The sequence below is a fragment of the Macaca nemestrina genome, chromosome 20, assembly GCF_043159975.1.
Source record: "Macaca nemestrina isolate mMacNem1 chromosome 20, mMacNem.hap1, whole genome shotgun sequence".
NCBI lineage: Eukaryota > Metazoa > Chordata > Mammalia > Primates > Cercopithecidae > Macaca > Macaca nemestrina.
Window position 1 is genome coordinate 44,114,028 of NC_092144.1, and position 20,351 is coordinate 44,134,378.

The 20,351-nt window shown below is 44.1% G+C and overlaps 2 long non-coding RNA genes across 3 annotated transcripts in view; one reads left to right on the top strand and one right to left on the bottom strand.

Moving 5' to 3' along the window:
* The window catches only part of LOC139360210 (uncharacterized), a 22,283-nt gene extending 5,369 nt beyond the window's left edge, over nucleotides 1–16,914 (top strand). Inside the window, exons 2-5 of one of the 2 annotated variants that reach the window (XR_011617408.1) lie at nucleotides 11,307–11,422; nucleotides 13,901–14,049; nucleotides 14,635–14,764; nucleotides 16,203–16,914. This is a non-coding gene — a long non-coding RNA (uncharacterized lncRNA). The remainder of the gene's footprint in view (nucleotides 1–11,306; nucleotides 11,423–13,900; nucleotides 14,050–14,634; nucleotides 14,765–16,202) is intronic. The other variant, XR_011617407.1, reaches the window with a different exon arrangement.
* Nucleotides 14,773–19,181, bottom strand: LOC105495565 (uncharacterized). The gene is made up of 3 exons (XR_011617410.1): nucleotides 18,971–19,181; nucleotides 17,930–17,968; nucleotides 14,773–15,303 (listed from the first exon to the last, which is right to left on the bottom strand). It is a non-coding gene; the product is annotated as an uncharacterized lncRNA (long non-coding RNA).
* Between the last annotated feature and the right edge of the window lie 1,170 nt (nucleotides 19,182–20,351).

A 20,351-nucleotide genomic window follows, 5' to 3' on the forward strand; every position in this document is an offset into this window, starting at 1 on the left:
CTACCTTGTGCATCTGATGTAGGTGAACCTCAAAATTGGGGCTCAGCCCAGGAGGGTTCTTGGTTTTGCTCTGGAAAGAATTCAAGAGCAAGCTGACAGAGCAAAGTGAAAGCAAGTTTATTGGGGCCACAGAGGGCAGGAAAATGGCTGCTCCGTAGTAGAGTAGTAACAGGAGCCCACGTGGATCACTGGCTAGCTATATTTACGGCTATTCCTGCATTGTATGCTAAATAAGAGCTGGGTTATTCACGAGTTTTCTGAAAAAGGGATGGAGGTTCCAGTAACTGAGGGTTCCTCCCTTTTTAAAATCATATGTATTAGTCAGTTTTCACGCTGCAGATAAAGACATATCCAAGACCAGGCAATTTACAAAAGAAAGAGGCTTATTGGACTTACAGTTCCACATGACTGGGGAGGCCTCACAATCATGGCAGAAGGCAAGGAGGGGCAAGTCACATCGTATGTGGATGGCAGCAGGCAAAAAGGGAGCTTGTGCTGAGAAACTCCCGTTTTTAAAACCATCAGATCTTGTGAGACCCATTCACTATCACAAGGAACACAGGAAAGACCCCTCCCCACCGCCCCATGATTCAATCATCTCCTACTGGGCCCCTCCCACAACATGTGGGAATTATAGGAGCTACAAGATGAGATGTAGGTGGGGACACAGAGCCAAACCATATCACCACATAAGGTGGCTTCTGGGAGTTGCATGGCATTTGTAAACTGTCACGGCACTGGTGGGAGTTTCTTTTAGCATGTTAATGAGTTATAATTAATGTATAATGAGCAATGAGGGCAACATCTTGGTTTTAGCTGGTTTTGGCCAGTCTCTTTGCTACATCCTGTTTTGCTCAGATCCTGTTTTGATCAGCGGGGCCTTGTGACAGGTGCTCAGAAAACAAGTCCCACTGATCTTCACCTCATTCCTCCCTCAGAGATTATATACTCCTCCTTAATCTTTTTTTTCTTTTCTTTTTTTCTTTTTTTTGAGGCAGAGTCTTGCTGTGTCACCCAGGCTGGAGTGAAGTGGTGCAATCTTGGCTCACTGCAACCTCCGCCTCCTGGGTTCAAGCGATCCTCCTACCTCAGCCTCCCAAGTAGCTGGGATTATTACAAGTATATGCCACCATGCCTGGCTAATTTTTATATTTTTAGTAGAGACAGAATCTCACCATGTTGGCCAGGCTAGTCTCAAACTCCTGATCTCAAGTGAGCTGCCTGCTTCAGCCTCCCAAAGTACTGAAATTACAGGTGTGAGCCACCGTGCCCAATCTTTCCAAGTTTTTAAGAGGGCTAAATATCTTGGGTGAACAGGGGAGCCATTCTTTTCCTCTGTGGGAAAGGGTAATACTTTATTTCCTTATTCTTGGAGAGCTTTTTGAACCTGGCCCAAGTTGATAGTAGGAGTAAGCATTTTATGCCTCCTCATCAAACAGGAGGTCTGAAGTTAAAAAGGACCTCCCATAGGTCATATCAAATGGGCTAAGATTTAAGGTTCCCTTTGGAACTATCATTATGCACAAAATGGCTATGGGTAGGAGAGGACCCCAGGGTCTCTGGACAAAGTTTTGCTAGTGTCCTTCTGAAAACATGGTTGGCTTTTTCTACCTTACCAGAGGATTGAGGCCTCTAGGAGGAGGGAAGGTGATAGCTAATGCCTAAGGCTGAGGAAACCTACTGAGTTGCCTTAGCTGTGGAGAAAAGTCCATTATCACTTAGCAAACTTTTTTGTAATCCAAACTTTGGGATGATTTCTTTAAGTAAGAATCTGACTTGGCAGGCTGAGGCAGAAGGATCACCTGAGCCCAGGAAGTTGAGGCTGCAGCAAGCCATGACTGCATCACTGCCCTCCAGCCTGGCCAACAGAGCAAGACTCTTTTCTACCTGGTGATAGTTCCTATAAGTACTAGCAAATATTTGAGTCCCCTCTAAAATGGCATCTGGGTGCAATCTGTTTGCCAGTCTTCCCCAGAGTATGTTCCTTGGTGTTGTACAGGTTTGAGGAGGAGGGAGGTACAGGGTTGCTCCCTGGATCATCTTGGGCACAGAGTTCACAGGCCCTGGTGACCCTTTTACAGTCTGGGACAGTCGCTTCCTTAAGAATATTTGGGAAACCGATTTGAAGAGAGACTGTCACCCAAATGTGAGAAGTCATGGAAATGCCAAATTGTTTTCCATGGCTCAGTCTTGGGGAGAAAGTTTGTTGTTTCCTAGTAACTGCCCTGAGGGGTTCTTTTTCAAGCCTTTTTTGTTCAGCCCATTTATTATAATTTCCTTAGCTGTATAGTATGGGACCACTGACGTGGGTGGAGCATTAGATATTAGTGTAGTGGCCTGTAGTATCCATCTTCCTTTAGCTGTGGCCTTGTTGTTCTGTCTGCCAGGGCATTTCCCTTAATAATGGAGGAGTCTCCCTTTAGGCATCCCCTGCAATGATTAACCACTATTTCCTTTGAGAGTTGATCATCTTTACATAAAGCCAAATCTGACATAGAAAAAGGCACATGTACTCTGATTGTCCCCCATCTCTGTCTGCTGCCTAATGGACATAGGTTTGAATTTAGGGGCTGCTATGGGGTCCCAATCCTGGCAGTACTGATAAGGCTTACTTCCTCAGGCAGCAGGGATATAGGTGGATAATGGGGAGGGATGCCTGATGACCATGAGGAGGGATTTCGCACTGGAGAACTGGTGGGAGTCCCTCCCAGATCAGAGCTGGGGCACTGAGGAAGCTCTGGGGTGGGGAGGTAAGGCCTCCTAGGGCGATTAGCTTGGAGGGGTCATCTAGGGTGTCTGGAGTGGCTTCTTGGTGCCTTAAAGTGACATGACCCAGGCACATTCTATAACTATCCCTTAAGTCAGGATCCTCATAGAGGGCCATGAAAGCCTATACATAGGGGATTTCTCCCCATTTTCCTTCCCTTTTACAGAATAAATACAATTGTAACAGTATTATAGTGCAAAGAACCATTTTTAGAGAGACTAAAATGGTCTCTCTAGACCTAGAAATTTTGGGGGAGAACAATTTTCTTGGTCTCCCAATTTGTGTTGGTCCCAAATGGTGTTGCAATATAAAATTAATTTCCTTTCTTTAAGCTGTCTAATTTGAATTTGCTCCAATTGCCTAAAAAGCACCCTGGCATCAAGTCCTCCAGGAGTCCTCTGTAGAGGAAAACTACAGACAGAAGTTTTTCTAAGTCTAGCGAGAGCCCAGTTATTTTTTTTCTTTCAAATTCTCATCTCCCTTTTTCCTCAAGAAAGGGCAATTGCCACCAATCCCTGCAAAGAGGGCACGATTACAGTCAGCAAGGGTGCCGCAAAGCTGAATTATGAGATATGGGTGGGCAGCAGAGTGATGACTGTATCCACTAGTAAATGGATGTGACAAAAGAGGTGTTTTCATAGGCAAGAAGTAGAGAAGGAGAAGGGAGAAGTGAAAACAGGGTGACAGAATTCTAGTACTCTGAATTCCACAAAAAGTTAAGAAATCATCTTGGTTTTGGGCAAAAGAAGGATTAGAAGAGGTTACCCAAAACGGGCGGTATGACAAAGGCTAACAAGGTGCCAAAAGCCAAAACCCCAGAGCATCTGGGTATTGGTCAATGAGAATGCCTCCAAACCAAATGCCAAAAACCCCCAGAGCATCTAGAGGGTGACCAACAGTGAACTCCAAAGGCACAAGATCGAACACAATTAGGACCACAGAACAATGTGACTCTCGTGTCCCAGAGTCAGCACAATGGGAGAACCTCTTAAAATAACAACAAAAAAGAAAGAATTCATAACAAACAAGGAAAGTGTCCTGCCGTACACAGAATAGAAACAATTGCCCAAATAAATAGCCAAGGCAAAAACTACAAATGCAACCACAAAATAAATGTCAGCATGCATTTTGGCACTAAAAGTGGAAAAGAAAAATGGCCAGTCCTTAGAAAGTAAAGAGAAAAGGTCTGAGAGAAAGGGCAGCAAGGCAGGTTACAAAAGACATGGCTGGCCAGGCATGCTGTCATCTGAGACCCCATTCCCATTTCCTGGTCCACTCTAAAAGGTAAAGGGAGAGAGAAGAGAGTGAAAGGGAAAGTAAATCAGTTAAAGGAAAAGGAAAGAGCATGATATTGAGGGGAAACAAAGGGGACATTCACCCATCTGTGGAGGCCAAATGGTGCCCGTTGGTCTTTAATTTGGGGTCTGGGTGAAAACCTCCCTCAGGTCCCTTCAGTTTGTTAGTCCCTTTGTGGTCACCAGGAAGGATGATGCAGGTGAACCCCAGAGCTGGAGCTCAGTCCAGTAAGGTTCCTGGCTTCACACTGGAAACAATTCAAGAGCAAGCTGCTGGAGCAAAGCGAAAGAAGTTTATTAGTCCCACAGAGGGCAGGAAAATGGATGCTTCATAGCAGCATAGTAGCAGCAGCTCTCATGGAATTTTGGCTTGCTATATTTATGGCTGTTCCTGGATGATATGCTAAATAAAGGGCAGGTTATTAATGAGTTTTCTGAAAAAGGGGTGGGAGTTCCTGGGAATAAGGGTTTCTCCCCATTTTAAACCATATAAGGTAACTTCCAGGAGTTGCCATGGCATTTGCAAAGTGTCATGGCACTGGCAGGAGTTTCTTTTGGCATGCTGATGCATTACAATTAATGTATAATGAGCAATGAAGGCAGCCAGAGGTCATTTTCATCACGGTCTTGGTTCTAGTTTTTTTTTTTTTTTTTTTTTTCTGCATTCTGTTTTGATCAGATCCTGTTTTGATCAGCAGGGTCCAGTGCTTGGAGAACAAGTCCTACCTTACTATGAGTTGGGGACTACTCGCTCTGCTTAAAAGCGAAATTTTTAAAATTAGGAGAGGTTGCCTGTAATCCCAGCACTTTGGGAGACTGAGGCAGGCAGATCACGAGGTCAGGAGATCGAGACCATCCTGGCTAACATGGTGAAACCTCGTCTCTACTAAAAATACAAAAACTTAGCTGGGCATGGTGGTGGGCGCCTGTAGTCCCAGCTACTCGGGAGGCTGAGGCAGGAGAATGGCGTTAAACTAGGAGGCAGAGCTTAAAGTAAGCCGAGATCATGCCACTGCACTCCAGCCTGGGCAACAGAACAAGACTCCGTCTAATTAAAAAAAAAAAAAAATTAGGAGAGGCATCAAAGACTCATCAAACCAAGACTGACAACAAGCAGAAAGCAGGAAAGGGAAGGAAAAAAGGAATTGCTTTCTCAGGATATCCATTCAATATAATGTCCTGTCCCATGGGGGATTGTGACCCTGGCTTTATGAAGCAAGGGATGATGCGTAGGTATTGGGGAAAAAATAAGCCTTTTAATGGAGACTGGGTAGTATAGAAAGTTGCCAGATGGCCTGTTTGACTCATGGATTTTTTAGAGAATGGCCTATCATTCACAGCCCCTGCTAACTGGGTTGTAGGAACACCTAACTCATCAAATCTTAACCATTAAGATTTTATCTGGGAATAAGGAACTGACATTGAAGCCAGCCTGTGCTAGGTATTAAAATGAGAGTGTGGGCTTGGTTTAATTCTTGGCTTAGTTCTTGAATTCAGTTCCTGTATTTGGACCCTCATGGTGCCTGGCTAGACACATGGAGACCAGGAAAGAGGAAGTAAGACAGAATCACAGAGGGAATTATGGGTAGAAGTCAGGGTGGTATCCAGAGGCCTTCTCTATCAGTGAGACCTGGAGTGAGAGGGTAAAAGAAGGCTCTCCCCACATGAGAGAGAGGTGAGCCTTACTCAGTGAGACCAGGAGCCCACAGGTCTCCACAAATATCTCCCCATACAGGGTCTTCTGGGCCTCATCAAGTTGCTCCCTTTCCTCCCAGGTTGCAATCATGGCCAAGTACTTGAGGATCAACAACACCTGGAAAATCAAACAGAGATGGACACATTAGCCTTGTGGTTGTTGGATGAGATTAGAGCCTGCAGCCTGGTCACTGGTAAAGATGCAGAGATACCCAAGGCCTGAATCACCTAAGTGATTACTGAGCACCTCTAGTAAGCTGAGTTCTGTGCTGTGCTCATTATAGAGGCAGATGTTGCCTTTAGAACTAGTACAATTGATCCAAAGAGAAAAGCCTTCAATGGGGAAGACACTGGAGAATGACACACGGTTAGAACAAGCCCATAGGCACTGCAAGGTGTAGACAGTCAGTGCTCTAGTATGCCAGAGAATGGGGAAATAATGATTAAATTTCCAACAATAATAGCAGCAGTAGCATCTCAGCCTAACTGGTCCTCATTATGTGTTGGCACCTTGCTGAGGGCTTCACGGGTTGTGGTTAAGTGTTTGAAAGTCCTAGCTCTGGATCCAAACCTCCAGGCTTCAGTCCAGCTTCTAGAAACTCAGACCTGCAGAGTGCATGATCTTGGGGAGGTCACTTCATTTCTTTTAGCGTCAGCTTCCCCACTGATACAATAATAGTTCCTACTTCACCAGGTTGTTGTAAGAATTAAAATGTTTCAAAAGCAAACACTGGAGTGACTGGCTTATGTAAGGACTGTGTGTGTGTGTGTGTGTGTGTGTGTGTGTGTGTGTGTGTGTGTGTGTGTTGTGTTGTGGTGTGTGTGTTTCTCTTATTTGTAATCAGAAGACATTTTTTAGAAGTTTCAGATTTACAGAGGAATTCAGCAAACACAGAGTTCACGTATTAGCACCCTCCCACACATACAGTATCACCCATTATTATTAATAGCTTACATTAGTATGGTACATTTGTTACAACTAATGAGCCAATACTGATACATTATTAACAATTAAAGTCCATAGTTTATTCATATTTATTCATTCTTTGTATTTATCTTATGCAATTTTTCTATTTTATGATCCCATCTGGGATACCACAGTGAATTAATTACATCTTCATAGGATGATTTTAGCTGTGATGGTTTCCCAGACTTAGCTTATTTTTTTTAAGATTTATTATATATACTTAAGTTGTACAACATGATCTTTTGATATATTGATACATATAGATAGTGAAATGTTATCTATTCTTTTGCTACTTTTTCTTTTGCTTACTATAGTCAAGCAAATTAAAATATCCATCATTGCACATAGTTGCCCTTTCATTGTGTGTGGCAAGAGTATCTAAAATCCATACTTTCAGCAAAAATCCCAAACACAATACGGTATTAACTATAGTCCTCATGTTGTACATTAGATCTCTAGACTTCTTCATCCTACATATCTTCTACTTTATATTCTTTGACTTACATCTCCCCATTTTCTTCTTTACTGAATTCAACATAGACTGGGGCAGCTACTGTGGAAAGCAGTTTGGAAGAAATTAAAAATAGAACTACCATAGGACCCAGCAATTCCTCTTCTGGGTATTTAGCCAAAGAAACGAAACCACCACCTTGTAAAGATCTCTACACTCCCATGTTCATATGCAAACAACTAAATTGTCTGTTGATGGACAAATAAACTGTGGTTTACACACACACACACACACACACACACACACACAGAGAGAGAGAGAGACAGAGAGAAATATTACTCAATCTTAAAAAGAAAATCCTTCCATTTGCCACAACGTGGATGAACCTGAAGGACATTATGCTAAGTGAAATAAGCCAGGCACAGCAAGAAAAGTACTCCAAGATATCACTTAAATGTGGACTCTAAAAGAGGTAAGTCAAATAGAGAATAAAACAGAGATAGAGAATAAAACAGTGGTTACCAAGGGTGAAGCGTGGACATGGGGATATGTGGTGTTTGCTTGTTTTTGATGATCTTAACAGTTTTGAAGAGTATTGATCAGGGATATTGTAGGATGCCCTTCTACTGGAACTTGTTAACGGTTTTTCCTCATGATTATAGGTTTTTCTCATGGGGTTATGGGTTCAGGAGAGGTAGTTGAGAGAAGAAGAATAGAGTACCATTTTCATCACATGATATTAAGGGTACATACCATCAACATGATTTATGACTACTGATGTTGAATGATCACCTGGTTGAAGCAGTATTTGTCAGACTTCTCCACTGTAAAGTTAGTCTTTTCCCCAATTATCCATATTGTGCTCTTGGAAAGGAAGTCACTATGCACAGTCCACATTTAAGGAGTGTGAGGTATACTCCTATCTACCTAATTTACTTGGAATTCTTCAGCACAGAAGACTTGTCTCTTCTTCCCCACTGATTAACTTATTTGATCATTTATTTTTATCAGTATGTACTCATATACTTTTATATTTTATACTTTGGATTATAATGCAATACATATGTTAATATACTTTGGCTCTGTGTCCCCACCCAAATCTCACCTCAAATTGTAATCCCCACGTGTTGCCGGGAGGGGCCTGGTGGGAGGTAATTGAATCATGGGGCAAACTTCCCCCTTGCTATTCTCGTGACAGTGAGTGACTTCTGATTAAATCTGGTTGTTTGAAAGAGTGTGGCTCTTCTCCCTACGCTCTCTCTCTCCTGCCAACATGTAAACCATGCCTTGCTTCCCTTTTGCCTTCCACCATGATTTTAAGTTACCCGAGGCCTCCCCAACCATGTGGAACTATGAGTCAGTTAAACCTCTTGTCTTTATAAATTACCAATCTCAGGTAGTTCTTTATAGCAGTGTGAAAATGGACTAATACAATGTATAGATACATACTTATGTATCTATACATTATACTATACACACAAACACACATTTATTTTTCTCAAACGACTCTATTTTTGGCCATTGGGAGCCCTTTCGGTTGGCTCCTGTGTCCCTTTGATATGCCCCCATCATTGTGGTTTTCTTTATTTATTTGCAGCACTTCCTTATTTTCTGGCATTACTAGTTGCTCCAAGCTCATGTTGTGTATTTTCTTTCCCAGTCCTAGAATCAGCCATTTCTCCAAGGGACCCTGGTTTATTTTATATTGTGGGATCTGGCCAGGAGCTCGCAATGCAATGGGGCTCTTTGTTTGTTCCCAGGTGGATCAGCAGGTCAAGAAATAAAAGGCACACACAAGATAGTGAAAGCTGGGTCCAGGGGATCACCACCTTCTGGTCCTGTGATGCCACCAATGCACTGGATATACCAGCATTTATTATTAAGTTTAGTCAGGGTGGGGGTAGGTTAGTGAGGAATTTAGGATCATTTGATTATGAGGTGAGATGGTCACATGGGGATGAACATAACATAATGTCGGTATGCAGAAGTACAGTATACAGAGATAAGAATTTACAATATAGTGTGTGCATCAGCAATTTCTAACAGAGCCTTAAAACAGAAACACAGTCTATCCATAACCTATGTTTAGTAAGATACTAATCAGTAGTAATAATTGCAGCAAAAGCTGGTTGCAAACAATCAACAGAAGCAGGATGTGAAACCAGACAACCAGTTAGACCACACATTCTCAGAAGGGAGTATGTCTTAACCCTAAAGAGTCCTAGAAGAGCCATGGCAAGATAAGGGTGTTTATAGCCGTATCTCATCCATATGAACAGGTGCCCCTCATGCATCTGTTTATAGGCTCTCCACAAGGGTCACATCTCATTCCCAGAGCTATGAACATCTGCTTTTCTGGAATAGGAATCTTGGTGATGTGAAACCTCCCTGACTCCACATCCATTTTTAGGCTCTCTGCAGGGGGAAGCACATCACATGCTGTTGGCTAATTCTGGCAGCCCAACCTTGCATTGTCTTTACACAATCCTGCATGCAATTTTGTTTTTACAATAATCAGGAGCATTTCATCTTTTATTCCGTAGCAATAGTTTCAGTGGGTCTCCCTACAATTTTATTAGATAAATGCATTACAATCAAGATTTAGGCATCAGATGTGCTCATTGCTACTGGGGTACAATTTCTTTGAGGTCTTCTCGGCGACACAGCAAATAAATGTATGTGTATATACTAACCATGTGTATGCCATCTGTAGCTATATTAACTTAAACATGTATTCTTACTGATGATTCCAACTCTAATCTGGTACCACATAGATCATTCTAGCATCCTCCCCTTGCTAATCTGTAAATTCCTACTCCAACAGTGAAAACCTGGCTCCCACTGTCCAGCATCCATTTATTTAATAGTTCAATTCCAGTATACATGTATAGCAGTATCAGAATTGTTAATCTGTACCCTCATTTGAAAAACTTTATCAACTAGTGTACACTGCATATTTGTAATTTATTTTGCCTTTAGTCTTACAGACTCCATTCATTTCTAAAGTTACTTAGGTCAGCACCTTTCCCTCTACTCCCTCTGTGAAGTTGCCTCATACATTTGTAATACAGATAGATTCTCGTGTGACAGCCTAAATTATTTTCTGGGATCCCCTCAACATCTGAATTTATTACATTAATTTGCATGCATTAAGATTCACTCTGTGTTGGGCAGGTCTATGAGTTCTGACAAATGCAAACAGTATCATAGGGAGTAGCCTCATGGTGATAAAAATTCCTTGAATTTCACCCATTCAACCCTCCCCCAAACTCCTGGCAACTATTGATCTTCTTACTGTATCTACAGTTTGTCTTTTCCAGAATGTCACATAATTGGAATCATAGCACTATACATAGCACTATTTTTTTTTGGAACAGGGTCTCACTCTGTCACCCAGGCTGGAGTTGCAGTGGCATGATCTCAGCTCACTGCAACCTCCACCTCCCAGGCTCAAGTGATCCTCCGACCTCAGCCTCCTGAGTAGCTGGGACCACAGGCATGCACCACCCCATCCTCCTAATTTTTGTGTTTTTGGTAGAGACGGGGTTTTGCCACGTTGCCCAGGCCAGTCTTGAAGTCCAGAGCCCCAGTGATCCTCTCACAGAGCTCAAGTGATCCTCTCGCTTCAGCTTCCCAAAGTGCTGGGATTACCAGTGTGAGCCACCATGCCCAGCCTCATACTATACATAGCATTTTCAGACTGGCTTATTTCACTTAGCAATATGTGTGTAAGAATTCTCTGTCTTTTGGTGCCTTGATAGCCCATTTTGTTTTATCGCTGAATTATATTCCATTGTGTGGATGTGCAGCCAGTTTTTATTTCCTTTTTATCCTTTTATCCATTCACATACAGAATGACATTTTGGTTGCTTTCAGTTTGGGGAAATTATGAATAAATTGGCAATCATCATCCATATGCAAGTTTCTCCGTGATCTTAAGTTCAAAATACAAAGCCCTAATCCCAATGTGACTATATTTGGAGAAAGGGCCTTTAAGGAGCTAATTAAGGTTAAATGAAATCATAAGTGTGGTGTTCTAACCTGCTAGGACTCATGTCCATATAAGAAAAGGAAGAGACATCAAAGATTGAGGCCTCCCCTTTTACTTTCTCTTCCCTGTCTACCCTACAGAACCATGTGAAGTCACAGCAAGAAGGCAACTATCTGCAAGCCAGAAAAAGAGGATGGAGGGCCAAAAGAACAGAGCCACTATTATCTACTGAACTGGGGGAGACACAATTCAGTTGGTAACAATGGCTATACTACTTTGCATTCCCAGTATCAATTATAGAGTTCCTTCACTCTACATACTTGTCAGCATTTGGTATTGTCAATTTTTAAGATTTTAGCCACTTTAATAGATGTGTAGGCTAATGTCTTGTTAATGTCTTCATTGTATTCCCTAATGACATATGATGTGCATCTTTACATATTTATTTGCCCTTTGTATATCTTCTCTGGTATTTGTTCAGATCTTTTGACCACGCCTTGGGTTGTTTTGTTTTCTCACTGGTGAGTTTAAGTGTTCACTTCACATATTTTGATGCTCTGTTATGTACATAAACATTAAGGATTATTATATCTTCTTGGAGAATTGACCACTTTATCATTATGTACTGCCCCTCTTTACCCCTGAAATTTTCCTTGCTCTGAAGTCTGATACTAATATAGTTACTCTTGCTTTAGTTTTTATTTTTATTTTTATTTTTTGAGACAGAGTATCACTCTGTCACCCAGGCTGGTTGTGCAGTGGCACAATCTCAGCTCACTGCAAGCTCCTCCTCCCAGGTTCACGCCATTCTCCTGCCTCAGCCTCCCCAGCAGCTGGGAATATAGATGCATGCCGCTACGCCTGGCTAATTTTTTTTTTTTTGTATTTTTAGTAGAAATGGGGTTTCACCATGACAGCCACGATGGTCTTGATCTCCTGACCTTGTGATCCACCCACCTCGACCTCCCAAAGTGCTGGGATTACAGGTGTGAGCCACTGCACCCGGCCTACTCCTGCTTTTTTTTTTTGATGAATGTTAGCAAGGCATATCTTTCTCTGCCCCTTAACTTTTAACCTACCAGTATCTTTATATTTAAAGTGAATTTCTTGAAGATTGTTGGGTCTTATTTTTTATTCAATCTGATAGTTCATATCTTTAATTTGTACTAAGTTTCTACTTACATATCTTCAAGCTCATTGATTCTTTTCTCCACTATCTCCAGTCTACTGATGAGCCTTTCAAAGGCATTCATTTATGTTAACAATGTTTTTTATTTCTAGCATTTCCTTTTTTTTTTTTTTTTTTTTTTTGAGACAGAGTGTTGCTCTGTCACCCAGACCGCAGTGCAGTGGCGCGATCTTGGCTCACTGCAAACTCTGTCTCCCAGGTCCAAGCAATTCTCCTGCCTCAGCCTCCGGAGCAGCTGGGATGACAGGCATGCACCACTGCGCCCTACTAATTTTGCGCTTTTAGTAGAGATGGGGTTGGCCAGGCTGGTCTTGCACTCCTGACCTCAAGTGATCTGCCTGCCTCAGCCTCCTAAAGTGCTGGGATTACAGGCGTAAGCCACCACACACCTGGCTTCTAGCATTTCCTTTTGAGCTTTTCTTAGCAGTTCTACTTATATTACCCACCTGTTCTTAAATGTTGTTTACCTTTTTCCAATAGAGCCCTAAATAGAGCACTTGATGTATATTAATCAGTTATTTTGACCCAATGTGTTTTTGCTACTTTTATCAATCCTTCCACATCTCTGCGGTAAACATGAGCACCTTCTCCATATCACAGTCAGTGATCTGAGGACGTTGTTGTTGTCCAGAGTATCTTAATCTAACAAGCAGGGGCAGGATTTGAACGCAGGTCTCTCTGGTCCATGGTTTATGTGGGTAAACCTCATACCCTTCCACTATCACAGTAACAAGGATGTGAAGCATTTCTAATATCTGTTGCTCCTAAATTCATTTAATCCATCCCTGAAGATACTTCTGTGTACATGGACAAAGAATTTTCCATTTTTGCTGCATTCATAAGGCCTTTCTCCAGTGTGCATTCTTTGTTGTTCAGTAAAACTGGAACTTTGGCTAAAGGATTTCCCGTGTTCCCTGCACTAATGAGGTCTTTCTCCAATGTGAATTGACTGGTGAGGAACGAGTCCATATTTGCAGCTGAAGGTTTTCCCTACATTCACAGAACTCATAAGTCCTTTCCCCGATGTGGACTCTTTGGTGTTTGACAAGTAAGGGTTTGTATTTGATAGCTTTCACATATGTCCTACACTCATAAAGCCCTTCTCCACTGTAGACTCTTTGGTGCTGAACAAGTGTGTGTTTGCAGTTCATGGATTTCCTGAATTCGCTGCACTTCTCATGACTTTTTCACTGTAAATGGCTGCCCCACACTCAGTGGTGCTGTGTGGCTTTTCCTGTTATGTGTGGCCTGGTGCTGGAGAAGTCCTGAGCCAACCAGAAAGTACCTTCCAACCTTCTCAAAGGTAAAGGACTTCTTTGGCACAAGAAATCTGCAGCCGTTCACGAACAAGCTCCTATCTACATCTCTTTACTGAAAGGATCATCTCCCACATGCCCCTAAGTGTACGATTTCTTCCTGGGATACTTTCCCCTGTCCTCAGCAAAAGGCAAAATGTCTTTCAAGATCAAGACATACGTATCACAGAAGTGGGCTTTCTGAGGAAAGGGCCTCGGGGGGCTCTGACCTGTGACAATTCTTTTACAGAAAATATCAGCCGAGAAGGTGCTTCCTCATCTTTCACTTCACGCCAATAACCTGAAAGCAATGACATGCCAGTGAAGTGCACATGGACTTTGGTGAGAAGGGGCACTGCCATCACAAATGTGTATCTGCACACCAATGCATGAGTCTGTGTGAGTTCCCAGGACTGTTTTCAGGAGGAGAGAGTTTGGGTCGGATTGAGGAAGCAGCTGTTATGAACTCATAGTTTTCAAAAGGTCACAGCATGGGGGAAGCCTCACTAGGCAAAGGACACAAGGATGAGGTGCAGCACAAAGAGGAGAGGTGGGGTCTACAACTCCCCCCTCTGCCAATGGTTTTTGGTACTTATCTTTGCTGATGACACGAGACGTGTGCAGAAAGGTATGTCCAGGCCCAAGAAAATCCAACTGCAACAGAGTGGCTCACGTTCAAAGACTACTTAAGAATATGTGTGCATCTCATAACACAGTATGTGTGGGCCAGTGTTGGAGAACACTTTGAGAGGGAGCAGTGGACAGGACTGGGTAAAATGTGCAATACAGAGATTTGGGGATTAGCCCTGGGACAAAAGTCTGACTAGAAATGGCAAGCTGCTAGTGTCAAGAATGGAAAAAGAAAGGTAGAAATGAGGTGTGACCACTGGCATTGGCGCCAAAATAGTAGTGGGAACAGGCCTGGTTCATGGTATGATTTGAACACAGCTCTGATGTCATGCCCTCTCACCTGCCACTTAATAGGGCCCCAGCTGAGAACAGTACTCTTCCCCCAGCTGAGAATAGTACCTGGATGATGCAAGAACTAAAGGAAAAGACTGAAGAAGGGAGGAGCCAGCACTGGCCCAGGGCAACTTGGAGCAACAGACTACAGGTAAGAAAACCAAATGTCACAAAAACAACCTCAGAGGAGGACATAAATAGTGACCGTGTCAGTAACTGCAATTCCTGGCATAGGAAGACATGGGGATATATTAACTAGAGAAAGAGGGGAGAACCTGGGGCAGAGACGTCACCTGGCCAGGGAAAGGGAAAAGTGGGCTTAAAACGGCTGACGGTAAGACTCCTGATCCCCTTCCAAGTAAGGCTTTGGGGCAGCAGGTATTGAGGCTGGTTGGGAAGAGGATAGGACAGTACAATGGCTCAGCCCCACCAACCAGTGAACCTACCCAGGAAACTGAGGAAAGAAGTAGAGTCCATTGTCCTAATGTGAGAAGGATGGATCCGTCCTTGGGGAAAAGGAAAGGCAGAGTCTAGTCTAAAGCATCTGGGTGGGTGTGAGGGTCTCACCTATAGAGGTGAAAAGTTCTCCAGCATCACACTGCAGTATAGGAGTTTCTGAACATCATCAAGGAGACTCCATTCCTCCCAGGAGAAGTGCACGGCCACTTCCTCAAAGGTCACACTGCTCTGCTATGATAGGGATGGATGAAACCATAAACAGCCTCTCTCTTGAGGACCCCCAGTGCATCTTTCTATAAATCCACCCCATATTCATACTCCTCCCAAGCTCCACAACCCAGAGGATGTATCAGACCTTGGCGTCATTTGTGCCTGCTCCCTCCTATCACCCATTAATCGCTGTGTCTGTGCTCAACAAGAAGAAGCAGGTGGGCAGATAGACACCATTTAAGTTCCAGGCCTGCCACACCGGGCCCCACACCCTCTTGCCAAGAAATTACCAGGAAGTCCCCTAGATGGTACCTTCCAAACACAACCAAACTTGGGCTCACTCTTCATCCTTAAGTCCCCAATACCAAGGCCCTAGGGCACACTCCCTCTCCATGTGCACATCATTCTTTAGGCTGTACCTCTCTCATATCTCCAGATCCCATGGATATTGCTATCTTCCTGTCCCAAACTATAGATCCCTCCCTAGCCTCCCCACATGCTACTCACCACATGGCAACAAGAACGTGCCTGGCAATTCAAACAGAATCTAGTACTTCCCCAGACCTCCAATGGCTTTCACCGCCAGGGGCAACCCTTAATCCTGCTATGAAAGCTCTTCTGGCTCTGTTTCATTAATCTCAGTCATCCAGAAAAATATGCAGGTTTTAGATACCTCCCCGCAAACCGCTGCCGTCCTAGTGCCTCTACCAGACAACTACATTTGCCCCTGTACTAATCCACTAGCTTGGTGAGTCTGTAGAGCTGTGAAGTAAAGGCCCTGGCCTCAGTATCATCTTTCTTCAATTACTCCTATGCTTCTGTATCCACATGAATGTCTATTCTTCCCTTAGAAGCCCTGGCCTCCTGCCAGACCCTCATTTCCCCAAACCTGCCCTTCAGGCTCAGTTCTCTCCCTTCAGATGTGCCTGTGATGCCCATAACACCCAACCAGGTGCTCAAGCAAGAGATCTAGTCCTCGGCCCTCACTCTCTCCTTCTTGGCCAGCTGAAAGCTGAAGATCATGACCTGAATATTTCTTCTTCTAAATGTGATGCACAGCTTCACCTCAAGTCTACAAAGTGGCCACCACCTTCTGGAGGTCTCTATTCTGAATGACTCCCTAGAGTTCCAGACCTTTGTGTCTATGAGTCCACTTGATGTCTTCACTCAGTGTTCTCTGAAATATCTCACTCTTCACATGGCCAAAACAAAACTCACATATACCCACTGAAAATTACTTTTACTACTAACTTCCCCTTCATTCCTGTGGAGTCTTAATTAGGCAAAAGGAGTCAGGCTGATGGGACTAGGAGAAACCAAAAAGAGAAAGCAGATAAGCTCTAAGTCTACCTTTCTTCATGGTCCAGGACACACAGCCCTCCTGCACAAATAACTCACAATCTTCCGTGCCCAACTATCACCAGACACTTGCATGCTAGCTCACTGCAACCATAGCGTTATCAGTATTACACAAAACCTTCTTCAGCACACAGCATAAACACTATCCTATAGAATCTCAAGCAAACCTTTGTTTCTTGGCAGTCAGCTTCTCTTCTGCTGATCCTGCCTATTCCCTCCCTGGCAACGTATCTTCCTACTTTCTCTAATAAATCTGCCTTTATTTACCTACAACTGTCTTGGTAAGTTCTTTTACTCCCACACCACTGGCCCAGATAGTCACTGCTCACCTGTGACACTTCCTTCCAAAACTCTGGAGTAATCCCTAAGTGCTACCTTTTTCTTTTTCTTTTTTCTTTTTTTTTTTTTTTTTTTGAGATAGGAGTCTCAATCTGTTGCCAGGCTGGAGTGCAGCGGCACAATCTCGGCCCGCTGCAACCTCTACCTCCTGGGTTCAAGCAATTCTCCTGCCTCAGCCTCCCGAGTACCTGGGACTACAGGCATGTGCCACCACACCCAGCTAATTTTTATATGTTTAGTAGAGACAGGGTTTCACCATGTTGGCCAGGATGGCCTCAATCTCTTGACCTTGTGATCCACCTGCCTTGGCCTCCCAAAGTTCTAGAACTACAGGCATGAACTACCGTGTCTAGCTGCTGCCTTTTTTTCTCTCACCCTCAACATTAGAAAATCCGGCATTCAGCCCTATTTTAAAAAAAGATCTGGAATCCGGATACCACCAACACTTACCTAGACTATTGCAGTAGCCTCATCCCTGATCTTTCTGCTTCCTCCCTCACTCTCAAAATGTGTTCAGTCTGCAGCCAGAGGGAGCCTATTAAGACCTGAGTCATGTCACCTCATTGTTCCCATGCCATTGCTCCCATCATCTCCAGAAACCACCCAACTTCCCAGATTGCCATTCTAGATCTGGCCCCTACTCTCCTGCTAGCGACAAAGAGAGGAGATCTGTGATTCTCTGAACACTCCCTTCTAATCCTTACCTTCAAGCATTTGGAGATGGTGGTACCTGTGCTTAGGATAACCTTCCACACCTCATTCTATCAGTTGCTAGATATACACAAGGAACTATTATGTATACTCCCTCTGGCCCAGGACCCTGGGCTTGGGGTTTCTTAAGCATCCCCAGGCTCAAGGGCTAGAAGAGTCACACACAGGCTGAGTCTCAAGGCACCACAATCCCATAGACACGTGGATGGAAGGTTGGGACCAGTGAGGGCTCACTCACCTGTGTATGATCCATAAGCACTTCTGTGGCCACAGGAACCTGTGGGAAGAGGTAGACCTCGAGAAGCAGGCAACTATGGGAGGGCTCCATGGGCTTAGGCCTCTCTTGAACATCCGCCCAGTGGTGGAAACACTGGACTGACGGTACAATCTCTGTATTTTAGTCCTCAATAATGCCTTTTACCTGTTTTTAACTTTGAACAAGTACTCAATCTCCCTGTACCTCACTGTCCTCCTTGCGCCTCATCCAGTCTTCTTCCTCCAAGCAACTTTTGGGAAACTTTAAAACCCTTAACTTAGACTGTGTTCCTCCTCTGTTCGCAACCCTGCATGGCTCCAAGCACCATCAGAAAGTGAAACCGTGCCCCAGGGGTAGAGAATTTGTTAACCAGCAAAATTTCCTGAGCTTGTTTTGCAGAACAGTGGAGAAGTAAATCATTTGTTACAGTCCCCTCTGTTTGCAATAAAGTTGGCTGATGAGCTGAGACTGCTTGGGACCAATATGGCTGACTGGAGTCTGCACAGAATAGACTTACTCATCAGATGAGTGACCTTTTGAGGTTAGAGGACTGAAAACACCTCCAGATCATGCTACCACCATTTTCTGAACATATGACCTGTAAAGCAGCATGTAGGGGCAACAGTGCATGCCCAAGGGACTCTCCAAACCTCTTTTTCTTCCAGCCAATCACTGTCCAGCCCAAAACCCCACCGCAAAATCTCTCCCTCATGTGTATGGCGGCCAAGCTAGTACGAGGAGACAGACTGGCCTCCTGTCTCCTTGACTCTTAATAAACCTTTATTGCTGCAAAAACCCAGTGCTTTGGTGTTTGGGTTTCTGGTGTTTGGCTTTCCTTTGTATATGGGCAAACGGGCCCAGTTTGGTTCTGTGACAAATCAAGGTACACCTTCTTGTCACTGTAGGTGTGACTTCTCTTCACACTCTACTCTGTGTACACACAGCCCCCAGGCCAGCCCAGTTGCCCCTCCAAGCCTTTGCACATCCTGATCCCTCAGTCTGTAACAATCTTCTGTGACTCACCACACTGCCTTTCAGAAATGGCTTCATCACCCATGAGCTCTCCCGTTTCCCCCAAGCCTAAACACCAGGGCCTAGACTGAAGTGACCTGAACAGGCTCTCATAATGTGGGGCTTAAGTTTTGAAAGTAGGAGTCGGGCGGGTGAGGGCCCAAGGGACACAGCACCAACTTGAAGCCACAGTGATGCGAGCCTGTGGGTGAATGGTGCCAGAAACTGCAGGTGACTAGGATGGGGACAGCCACATGGCAGCCTCCAGCCCAGCACTGACACGAGATCACAATGGGTGGCACCTTGGCCTAGCTTCAGAGCTTCAGTCTTACCTCTGTGTGCTAGGGACAAGGCTTCCTGTTGCCTTCGCCTCCTTTTTCCTCAGACCTGACCCAGTCCTCTGCAGTTTCTGAAAGGGTGAAACAGCTGCAAGGCAGCCAAAATGACCGCCACAAAGCAAGACAGGAAACCCTGCCCCCATCTTCACCCCTAAACCCGGAATCACCCATCTTTCTGTGCTTTCATTGGATAAGCGCTGCTGCCACTCAGCAGAGCATTCTGGGTAAGGGTGACATAGATCTCACACCTCCATGCCGTGAAGAGCTTTCCCCCTGCAGCCACACCCTCTTGAATAACCCTCATTCTCAGGCTCCGAGGTGGGGAAGTAGCTATATCTCTGGAGGTATCCAGCAATGATCACCAAAGTTTTGAGACATTATTTCAGACTCTCTGAAGCTCAGCATGCTCCCAGGGCCATATTTCTGATGTTCCCAAAGATTACAAATCCAAATGGAATGATCATTCCGTAGTGTTACTGACACCCAAAGTATGGCCACGCATAGCTGGAAACTAATTACCTTACTGATCTTCAAGTGACTGTGGCCTGAACAGTTAGAGTCAGTTCTGTGAATTTCCGTATGCTCCGTTAGGGAGAAGAGAAAAAAGCCTCCAGATAGGGCCACGATAGGGAAGGCAGAAGAGTGATATTGGGCTGCCCAGAATCAAGTGGACAAGGGTGGCGCTAAAATTTTCTTGTTTTCTTGGGGAGTTGCCCAGCAAGATCCTCTGCTCTCCAACCTTTAGAGTGAGAATCTGCTGGAGAAGCCATGGGTGGAAATCTCCCAGGTTAGTGAAACCACTCCTATAAACTTTAAAAACTGTATCAGGGAAGAAGGGAGAAACGAAAATAAGCCAAGGTTGCAGCACATTCAACATTAATCATTCCATCATCTTGCTCTCTGACCCACTTTCTTATAGTTGTTTTGTGCTGATTGTCTTCAAACAATGTGGGTTCAACCTTTTGGATTCCTGGGCCACATTGGAAGAAGAATTGTCTTGGGCAACATGTAAAATACACCAACACTAATGATAGCCTATGAGCAAAAAAAAAAAA